Below are 10,682 nucleotides of genomic sequence, written 5' to 3' on the forward strand. Positions count from 1 at the left end.
TATATACATATATAAAAGCATATACCATACGACCATTGCATTATCTAATAATGATGATGATATTATTAATGATAGTAAACATTAGAACAATGCCACTAATGACAACCTTATTACTAATACTGATCACAATACCAGTACTAATATTATAGATACAAATAAGGACAACAGCGGAATGAACGATAACGAAAATGCAATAATGATAATAATGATAATTATGATGACTGAAGATGATGATGGTGATAATACTTATAATGATAATGGTGACAAGAGGGTCAATGATAATAATAATGACAATAACGAAGATGATAATAACAACAGTGATAATAACAATAAGGATAATAAATACAACCACGAGGATTATAACAACGAAACAACAACAACATTGCAACAACAACTGCGAAAATAAAGCGACAACAACGACAACATTGCAACAACAAATAACTACGAAAATAAAGCGACAACAGTGTAACAACGACGAAAACATTGCAACAAAAACGACAATATTGCAATAACGACGACATCACACATTGCAACAAAAAACGACAATATTGCAATAACGACATCACAACAAAAACGACAATATTGCAATAACGACATCACAACAAAAACGACAATATTGCAATAACGACATCACAACAAAAACGACAATATTGCAATAACGACATCACAACAAAAACGACAATATTGCAATAACGACGACATCACAACAACGAAAACATTGCAACAAAAACGACAATATTGCAATAACGACGACATCACAACATCAACGACAACATTGCACCAAAAAACGACACCATTGCAACATCAATCCTCCTACCAACAACGCCCTGTCGTCACCCACACTCCCCTCGTCCCGTGCCAACCCTGAGTGCCATCCTCGTCGGTCGGTCGTCTTGCTTAGATAAACGACCAAAAAGGTGATTAATTTATGTAGGAGCTTTTTCCATCTTTCTTTCAGTAAACCGAAGTGTAATAATGGAATGGATGGTGTGTCAGGTTGGATGTGTCGTGTTGTTGTTTTTGTTGTTTGTTTTGTTTGTTTGTTTGGATTTCTGTTTCTGTTTTTCTCCTTTTTTTTTTTTTTTTTTTTTTTTTGTTTTGGCTTGTTTTTATTTTTTATTTTTATTTTTTTGCTTTTCTCTGTTTGTTGCTATGGCTCTTTTTCTTTCTCTTTTGTTGTCGGTCTTTCTCGTTCTCTCCGTCTTCTCTATCCTTTTTTTTCACTTTCTCTCCCTCTTCTCTCTCATTCTTCTTTCTCTCTCTTTTCCTCGTTCAGTCCACCCCTATTCTTTCTTTCTTTCTCTCTCTCTCTTTCTCTCTCCCTCACTTCCTCTTTTTGTATAGATACAATTGTAACTCTTCGAGAGGAGAGAAAGAAGGGGAGGGCGAATCAACTGGATATATCTTGAAATATATCTTAAATGTACTTTCTTTTATTTATTTATTTATTATTATTATTTATTATTATTATTTTTTTAACAAACGATTATCGAAAGGTGTGAAAATGATAAAAATACACATACATGAAAGCATCGTGGCTTTACGGCATACGTTTATACAAGAAAAATTAAAACAAACGAAAGAAAGAAAGATTGAAAGAAAGAAAGATGAATACATAAACAAAAAAAAAAGGGTAAACCAAACTAACGAAACAATTTTACTTATTTATTGACAAACTGAAAACACATTTAATCTCTGAACGTAAAAATACGAATCTATCATTTATTTTGTATGCGGGTGTAAGAAAATAAAAATTAGAGCTTTTCCTATACAAGAGAGAGAGAGCTTTCCTTTTATTTCCTATACAAGAGAGAGAATAATATATATAGAGAGAGAGGAGAAGGGAGAGATGGAGAGAGAGAGAGAGAGAGGGAGAGAGGGGGAGAGAGAGAGAGAGAGAGAGAGTCAGACAGAGAGAGAGAGAGAGAGAAGAGAGAAAGAGTGCGAGAAGAGTGAGAGTGAGAGAGAGAGTGGGGGGAGAGAGAGAGAGAGAGAGAGGAGAGAGAGAAAGAGAGAGAGAGAGACGAAAATCGAGAGAGGAGGAGATAGAGCGAGAGTAGAGAGGAGAGGAGAGAGAGAGAGAGAGGGAGGAGGAGGAGAGATGAGAGTGAGGGAATCTGAGAGAGGCGCGCGAGAGTGAGAGAGAGAGAGGGGGTGAGGGAGAGAGAGAGAGAGAGAGAGAGGAAAGGAGGAGAGAACAGGGGAGGGGGTGAGGGGGGGGTGGGGGAGAGAGGAGAGGGGAGGATAAGGGATGAGGAGCGAGAGGAGACGGACTGACGCGAGAGAGAAGGTGGAGGGGTAGGAGACGCGAGTAGAGAGAGAGAGGAGTGAGAGTGAGAGAGAGAGAGAGGGGGGGAGGGGGAGGGAGGAGAGAGAGAGGAGAAGTAGAGGAGAGAGAAGGAGAGGGAGGAGAGAGAGATAAGAGAGAAGGGGAGGGAGGATGAGGAGAGAGAGAGAGAGTGGAGGAGAGAGAGAGGCGATATCAGAGAGCGTGAGATGAGAGTGGAGAGAGAGAGTGGGGGGGAGGGCGCGAGAGAGAGCTGTGAAAGATACCGGAGGAACGGAGCGAGAGAGAGTAGGGGAGAGGAGAGCAGGAGAGGAGAGTGAGAGGAGAGAGACCCCCGAGGAGAGGGAGAGAGGAGGGAGAGAGGAGAGAGAGGAGAGAGGCGAGATGAGGATGGAGAGAGGAGGAGAGTGAGAGAGCAGATGGCGAGTGCGGGGGGAGGGATGAGAGAGAGAGGAGAGAGAGGAGGGGAGAGAGAGAGAGAGAGATGCGAGAGAGCGGAGAGAGAGAGAGACGAGAGAGAGATGAGAGAGAGGAAGGAGAGAGAGAGAGTGGGGGGGGGGGGAGAGAGAGGAGGAGAGAGAGGGAGAGAGAAAGAGAGGGAGAGAGAGATAGAGAGATGAGAGAGAGAGAGAAGAGAGAGGGGGGAGTGGGGGGGAGTGGAGAGAGAGAGAGGGAGAGAGGCGAGAGATGAGAGAAGAGAGATAGAGAAAGAGATCTACCGAAAGATGAGGGAAAGAGAGAGAGAGAGAGGATGGAGGAAGAGAGATGAAGAGAGAGATGGGGAGAGAGGTGAGGAGGGTGGAGAGCGACGGGGGAGAGAGAGGGAGCGGAGGGGGATGGAGAGAGACGAGAGAGAGAAGAAGGAAGGGAAGGGGGGGAGGAAAGAGTTGCGAGAGAGAGAGAGAGAAAGAAAGAGAGAAAGAGAGAGAGAGAGAGAGAGAAAGAGAAAGATAGAGAGCGAGAGAGAAAGAGATATACAGAAAGACCGAGAAAAAAGAAAAAAAAATCAATAATTCATACACTGGACACACACACAATATTCTCGCATGAGCCTACGGGTGGGGGGTGGGGGGGCGGTGAGCCTATTAAAACAAAGTCTTTGCCCTCTACAAGTAGGCCTATTTCTTTCCCACACATATATTACCGTAAGATTAGGCTACACGCTATCTCAATCCCTCTATAAGGAATAAAGTAACTGCTTGAGATTACATGTTTTCCAAAGATTTTAATCGTGGTGATAATCGGGGAAGGGGGAGAGGGGGGGAGGGGGGAGAGGGTGGAAGGGGAGGGCATCTTGGGCATAAAGGCATGAGAAGGGTGGAATGACCGGAAGGGAGGAGGGAGGTGGGTATGGAAACGAATGGGCATTTGAGGGAATTTTATGCCTAACATGTTTGTTTTTTTTATATAGGGGCATTGTGTTTATCTAAATAGGGAAGAGGGTTGTGTAATTTTGTATATACGTGGTTATATATTTATATTTTTATGTGCGTACACACACACACACACACACACACTCAACTCACACACTCACAGATATTATATAGATTATATATATATATATATATATATATATATATATATATATATATGTATATTATAATATATATTTGTGTGTGTGTGTGGGTGTGGTTGTGTGTGTGTGTGGGGGTGTGGTGTGTGTGGGTGTGTAATTGGGTGTGGGTGTTGTATTGTATATGTATATTGGTATATATATACATTATATATGTATACATCTAGATAGTTATAGAGTTATATATATATTTATATATATATAGTTATATTTTTATACTTATATACATTATATAATATATTATGTGATATATATTATTTATATACTTTCATACTCACACACATATATATATATACTCACCACAACCAACACTTAGTTATATATTTGATATATATATATATATATGTTATATTTTTATATATATATAGTTATATTGATATATTATAGTGCCTGTATTTTTGTGTAAGAAATATATATAAATATACTATATATATATATATATATATATACTATAATATATATATATAGAGCCTGTATATATGTGTGTAAAATATATATATATATATATATTATTATATATATATTTATTTATATATATATTTTATTTACATTATATATATATATTTATATATATATTATATATATATAGATATATATATATATATATCTATATAGTTCCTGTATTATGTGTGATAATTTTTTTTTTTATATGTATATATATTATATATTATTTATTAGATATATCTATATGTATATATATATATAAATATATTTATTTATTATATATATATATATATTATATATATAAATTTATATATTTATATATATTGATTACATATACTCATATAACTACACAAACATATACATTAAAATATATATATATATATTTATATATATATATCTATATAATATATATATCTATATATATATATATATATATATACATGTATGTATACATTATTCATATATAAGATAGTATAAATGTTATGCATTAACAAATATATGTACATATGTATACAAGTATGTACATAAACATGCGCGGACATACCTCCACCTATATATAAACACAATTGCTCACCATCCTCGTTTATACCTCGGCACAAAATTGCATGCAGATGTGCCCTTCCAAGTATGAAGTTGTATCCGCGTCGCTCTAGATAAAGCCACGACAATTTCTTTACACCGGAGAGAGAGAGAGAGAGAGGGCGAGAGAGAGAGAGGGGGGGGTGTGAGGGAGGGAGGGAGGGGAGCATGGGTGGGTGGGAGGGGAGTGGGTGGGAGGGAGGGGGGAGTGGGGGGAGGGAGAGGGAGGGGGAGGGAGGTCCCCCAGGGGTGGGAAGGAGGGAGGGAGGGAGTGGTGAGAGAGTGAGGAGAGCGAGAGGGAGAAGAGGAGGGTAGGGGGGGGAGAGGCGAGGAGACGAGGAGGGGGAGACGGACGAGTGAGGAGGGTGGAGATGAGAGCGAGGAGTGAGAGAGAGAGAGGAGTGAGAGTGAGAGTGAGAGAGAGAGAAGAGAGACAGAGAGAGGAGAGGAGGGAGGAGAGGAGAGAGGAGTGAGAGATGAGAGAGAGAGGAGAGAGGGGAGGGAGGCGCAGACGAAAGAGGAAAGGAGAGAAGAGGAGGAGAGAGAGAGAGAGAGAGAGAGAGATAAAGAGAGAGAGAGAGCCCTCGGCGGTATAAACATGTGATCACGTCTAATTAATCAGACCCGACATGTCAGTACCAGCTGCACCTCGGGCAGTGCGAGGTCGCCACACCTGTAGAGCTAAACATTTGCGGCGGTCGCTGGGATGCGCTAAGGAGACAGATGCTGAGGGGGAGGGAGAGGAGGGAGGGAGGGAGGGAGAGGAAGGAGGGAGGGAGGGAGGGAGGGAAAGAGAGAAAGAGAGAGAGAGAGAGAGAGAGAGAGAGAGAGGAAGAAAGACAGATGAAGAGAGAAATAGAGAGAGAGAGGGAGAGGGAGAGAGAGAAATAGATAGATAGATAGATAGATATATATATAGAGAGAGAGAGAGAGAGAGAAGAGAGAGAAAAATATATAGATATAGAAATAGAGAGAGAAAAATAGAGAGTGAGAGAGAGAAACAGCGAACGAAAGAGAGATGGACAGCTAGAGAGAGAAAAATGAACAGAGAAAGAGGGGCGACCAGAGAAAGACAAATACTGCACAAATACAGACAAAGAAAATAAGAAACGAAAAACGAAATATAGGAAATACAACCAGAAAATAAGCAACAAAAACCAACAAACTCCAACCAACAGAAAAGGAGAAAGACAACCAACCAAAACAACAAAAGCAAGAGGAACCGAAGAGAAATATAAAGAGGAATAAAAGCAAGAACAGAGAATAACGTGGAAGTGTATAGAGCATAGAGCATAGCGTAGGATATAGAGTCGAGCTTCCTGCTACTGGATCACACTGTCCCCAACGCAAGACAAATAACCCCTTTGCCAGCGTTGCATTATCTGCCCCCCAGATAATAGTGCACGCACTCGCCACTCACAGGAATTCGGGCCTTTGACAATTCGGGCGACTTTCCGAGAGCAACAGACCATAATTCCTTTCTCCTTCCTCCTCCTCCCCTCCTCCCGTACCCCCACCCCCCCTCCTCCCGTACTCTTCCCTACCTCTTCGCTGCAATACCTCTCTGTCTCTGTCTCTCTCTCTCTCTTTCTCTCTCTCTCCCCTCACCCTCCCTCTCTCTCTCTCTCTCTCTCTCTTTCTCTCTCTCCCCGTCACCTCCTGTAATAGCACTCCCTTACTCCCCCTCTACCCCTGTTCCCCCTCCCCCCTACTCTCCTATCCCCCTCCCTCCCTCCCTCCCTTCTCCTTCTTCTTCCCTCAACCCCCTTCCCTGTCCACCCCCCCCCTCCTTTCTACACCCCCTTGCATCTACCCAACATGTGTTTTTAATATTACGCGAAACTCCGGACCAACAAGGTATTTGCATACTTTGTGCGTCACCGCCTGCCGCGTGTGAGTGTAATATATTATGTCTATATATTATATATATATATATATATATATATATATTATATATAAATATATATATGTGTTTTTGTTTTGTGTTGTGAGAGAGTGTTGTTGTGTGTGTGCGTGGTTTTGTTGCTGTATATATATATATATATTATATATATTTATATATATATATATATATATTTATATATATATATATGTTTATGTGTGTGTAAGGTGTGTATGTATATACGTATATATGTGTATATATGTATGTATCTGCATGTGTATATCTATATAAAATTAATCTATATTTTAAATATATATCTATGTATGGAATATGTATATATTTATTAAATATGTATATATATACATATATACATATATATAAACTTAACATCTATATATATATGTATGTATACTATACATATATATATATATATTATATATATATATATATTATATATATATATATATATGTGTGTGTGTGTGTGTGTGTGTGTGTGTGTGTGTGTATCATAATCATTATCATCATCATCGTCAGCCTGTACGGACGTAGGTCTCTCTCAATCTTTTCCAGTCATTCCGGTCTTGTGTCCTCTGATTGCAGTTTACTTCTGCGAAATTTGCTATTTCATCACGCCATCTTGTCATTGGTCTTGCCCTTGGTCTCTTTGTGTCCTGTATTTCCCATTCTGCTGTTTTCTTTGTTCGCCTGTTGTCCTGTCTCATGTATACATGACCTGGCCACTGCCTGCATGTAGCTCTTTTGTTGTCTCTTAAGCTAACTCCTATCATGAGCCTTTCCATTCCTCTTTGAGCACTTACTAGTTTCCTCTCAAGCACTTCGGTCGTAGTCCATGTTTCTGACTCATATGTTATGATGGGGAGGATACATTGGTTAAAGCATACACACACACACACACACACACACACATATATATATATATATATATATATATATATATATATATATATATATATACATATATAAATATGACAGAGAGAAAGAGAGAGAGAGAGAGAGAGAGAGAGAGAAATGGATAACTAGCAGATAAAGACATAGAAAGACAGATATAGATATAAATACATACATACACAAAGACGCTGAACTTATCATTAAAAGCTCTCGTATGATAACAGGCACCAATATTCCCATAGCAAAAGTTTCATCGGATCTTTCCCGCTGATTGTAATGACGTCACGCTATAAACATCAGCGTCTGGTAACCATCATGACTGATAACTTCTTCTCTGCAATGAGTGGCTTTCCGTCTTTCTTAAGCCGTCCTGAAGGATCCATCTTCTCACGTTGCTACAGAACGCAACATCTACTTAAAAGGACTCGAATTTTTTTTTCGATTTTCTTTCCTTGGAGGGGTGGGAGGAAGGGGGGGGGAGGCAGGGTGATTTCTCCTCTTTAGGTGTTTGTTCTTAAGTGATGGCTATGGATATCTTAGGAATCGAGGGGAAGAAATGGTTTATTATTCTTTTATAGTCAAAATTAAATAAAACAAAAGTTAGGATGTCTCCCTGCGTTTGTGTGGTTGTAATGTTTTGATCGGTTTTGATTTTGTTTTTCATGTTATAGATCTATAATTTTATTTGTAAAAATGTTTTTTGGATAAGTTTATCTCGCTACTACGAACAGATGTGCAAACATTCGAAAAAAAGGTAAAACCGAAAAATCAATATCAATATCTTTCCCATTTTTATCAGTCCAGAATTAAGACCTCAAAAAGGGGCAGGGAGGATTAAAAGAATGTTTGTTTTGTCCCTTACCCCCCCCGCCCCCCCTTCCAGACGATATGAAAAGAAAACCGAAAAAATGATTGTTTTACGGCGACGAGTTCTGTTGGCCTTTGTCGATGCACCGACAGGCACAGAAGCCGCAGTGATCGCTTGCTGCTGGTCGCTTTGCTGTAGATGCTTCCAGAGACTAAAAGCACATTTATGCACAATATACAACACAAACAATCCATTGATACCAGTATTGTTAGTAAAGGCAATACTTCTCAAAATGTGATAGTGAAAACAATTATCTGTAATAAAGTATTCGACGTTTACATTCGTGATATCCCTAGGAACCACAAAATTCTTTTCTCTGTCTGTAATTTCCCATGCCGTTTTCCTTCTAAGTACTGTAGAAACGTGTCATTCTAACCATTTTACTTAAAAGACGACAAAATTCATCCATACAACGAAGAACTCAAAAAATTACACGAGTCCCCCCTCTCCTCTAAATGTAAACAAACCGCTGTCTTCTCCGAAAAAAAAAAAAAATGGCCGTCAAACATACCATGACGTCAGACCGAAAAAGAGAGAAATGCAACGTAAAGAGAAAATTCCATATATTCAAATTTAAAGATATATATGAATAAGGGAAAATGTCCCTAATCTCAGTCTTTTTGGATAGATAGCTATGAATGATCTCCCTATTTTCGTTTTTGAAAGTACTTCCGATAAAGTTTCTTCAAATACCCCCGATCGTACGTGATCTCAATAATCCGCCATTATCTTTTTTTTGTTTTAAGTATTATCTTATTATAGTTGCTATTGATATCATCATTAAAATCATCATTACTAGTAGTATCAGTATTAGTATTATCATTAATTTCATGGTAATAATCACATTTTTCGTTGCTGATTAACTGAACACACACTGGCGTCCCAAATTTGACTTGGCTTCAAGGTGGATGAGACGAAATAGGGAATAGGGAATAGGGATAAGGACAAGGAGGGAACGGGGATAGGTGAGAGAGGTAAGGGAGATAAGTTGAGGGATAGAAGGAAGGGGAGAGGGTGAAGGATAAGGAATAGAGGGGGGGGGGGGTCAGTGTCAAATAGGTAAAGGGTCGAGTAGTGGGATTAGGGAATAGGGAAGAGGGTGTGGATAGGGATAAGGGGAAAGGGGATAAGGAAGGGATAGGGATAGGGATAAACAGAAAAGAAACAAGGGAGGAACATAAATAGGGATTAGGGATAAAGGAATAGGGATAAGGATAAACGGAAAGAGGATGGGGTACGATAGGGTAGGGTAGGGTAGAGGAGGGGAGGGGAGGGTAGAGGAGGGTAGGGTAAAGGAGGGTAGGATAGGGTAGGATAGGGTAGGGTAGAGGAGGGGAGGGTAGAGGAGGGTAGGGTAGAGGAGGGTAGAGGAGGGTAGAGGAGAGAAGGAGAGAGTAGAGGGGAGGGGTTGATCGTCGTGCCAAAGGGTCGTAAGCCACCTTCCGCAAAACTGGTATTAATTGGTACTCCATCACGGGCTCAGTAACAGGGTCATCGCGGAGCCCATATACACGGATTTACTACTGAGCCTTCGAGATCCTGATCACTCCGGCGCACGGGGGGAGGTGGGGAGGGGGAGGGGGAGGAGGAGGAGGACGTAGGTGGGGAGGGGAGGGAGAGAGGAGGAAGGTGGGGAGGAGGAGGACGTAGGTGGGGAGGGGAGGGAGGGGGTAGGAAGGAGGGAGGAAGAAGGTGGGGAGGGGGATAGGAGGGGAGGGGAGGGAAGGGGCTAGGTAAGGGAAGGGAGGGGATAGATCGGAGAGGGCTAGGTGATAGGGAATAGGGGAGTGGGGGTTGGATAGGAAATGGAATGGGGAAGGGGTAGATGAATGGGGAAGGGTAGGAGGAGGACGAGGAGGAGGAGGATAGGAGGTGTAGGGAAAGGATTAGATAGGAGGAAGATAAGTCGGGGATAGCGACAAAAGAGAAAGGGGGGGGAGGAAAAGTGAAAAAATAAAACAGACATAAGCGAATTGAGGAAGAGAGAGAAAAGGGATGATACGAAGGATAGGAAAGAGGGGTCGGGGTAGGGATAGACGGGGTAGGGAGGTAAGGGGGAGGGGGAGAGAGGGATTACAACCGTCGAGGACCAGCCAATTATATTTGCAACGACATCCATATTTTTCAATTAGGCGGACGT

This window comes from Penaeus japonicus, unplaced genomic scaffold, assembly GCF_977035675.1.
Source record: "Penaeus japonicus unplaced genomic scaffold, GWHDUDI00000001_assembly GWHDUDI00000031, whole genome shotgun sequence".
In the NCBI taxonomy this organism is placed as follows: domain Eukaryota; kingdom Metazoa; phylum Arthropoda; class Malacostraca; order Decapoda; family Penaeidae; genus Penaeus; species Penaeus japonicus.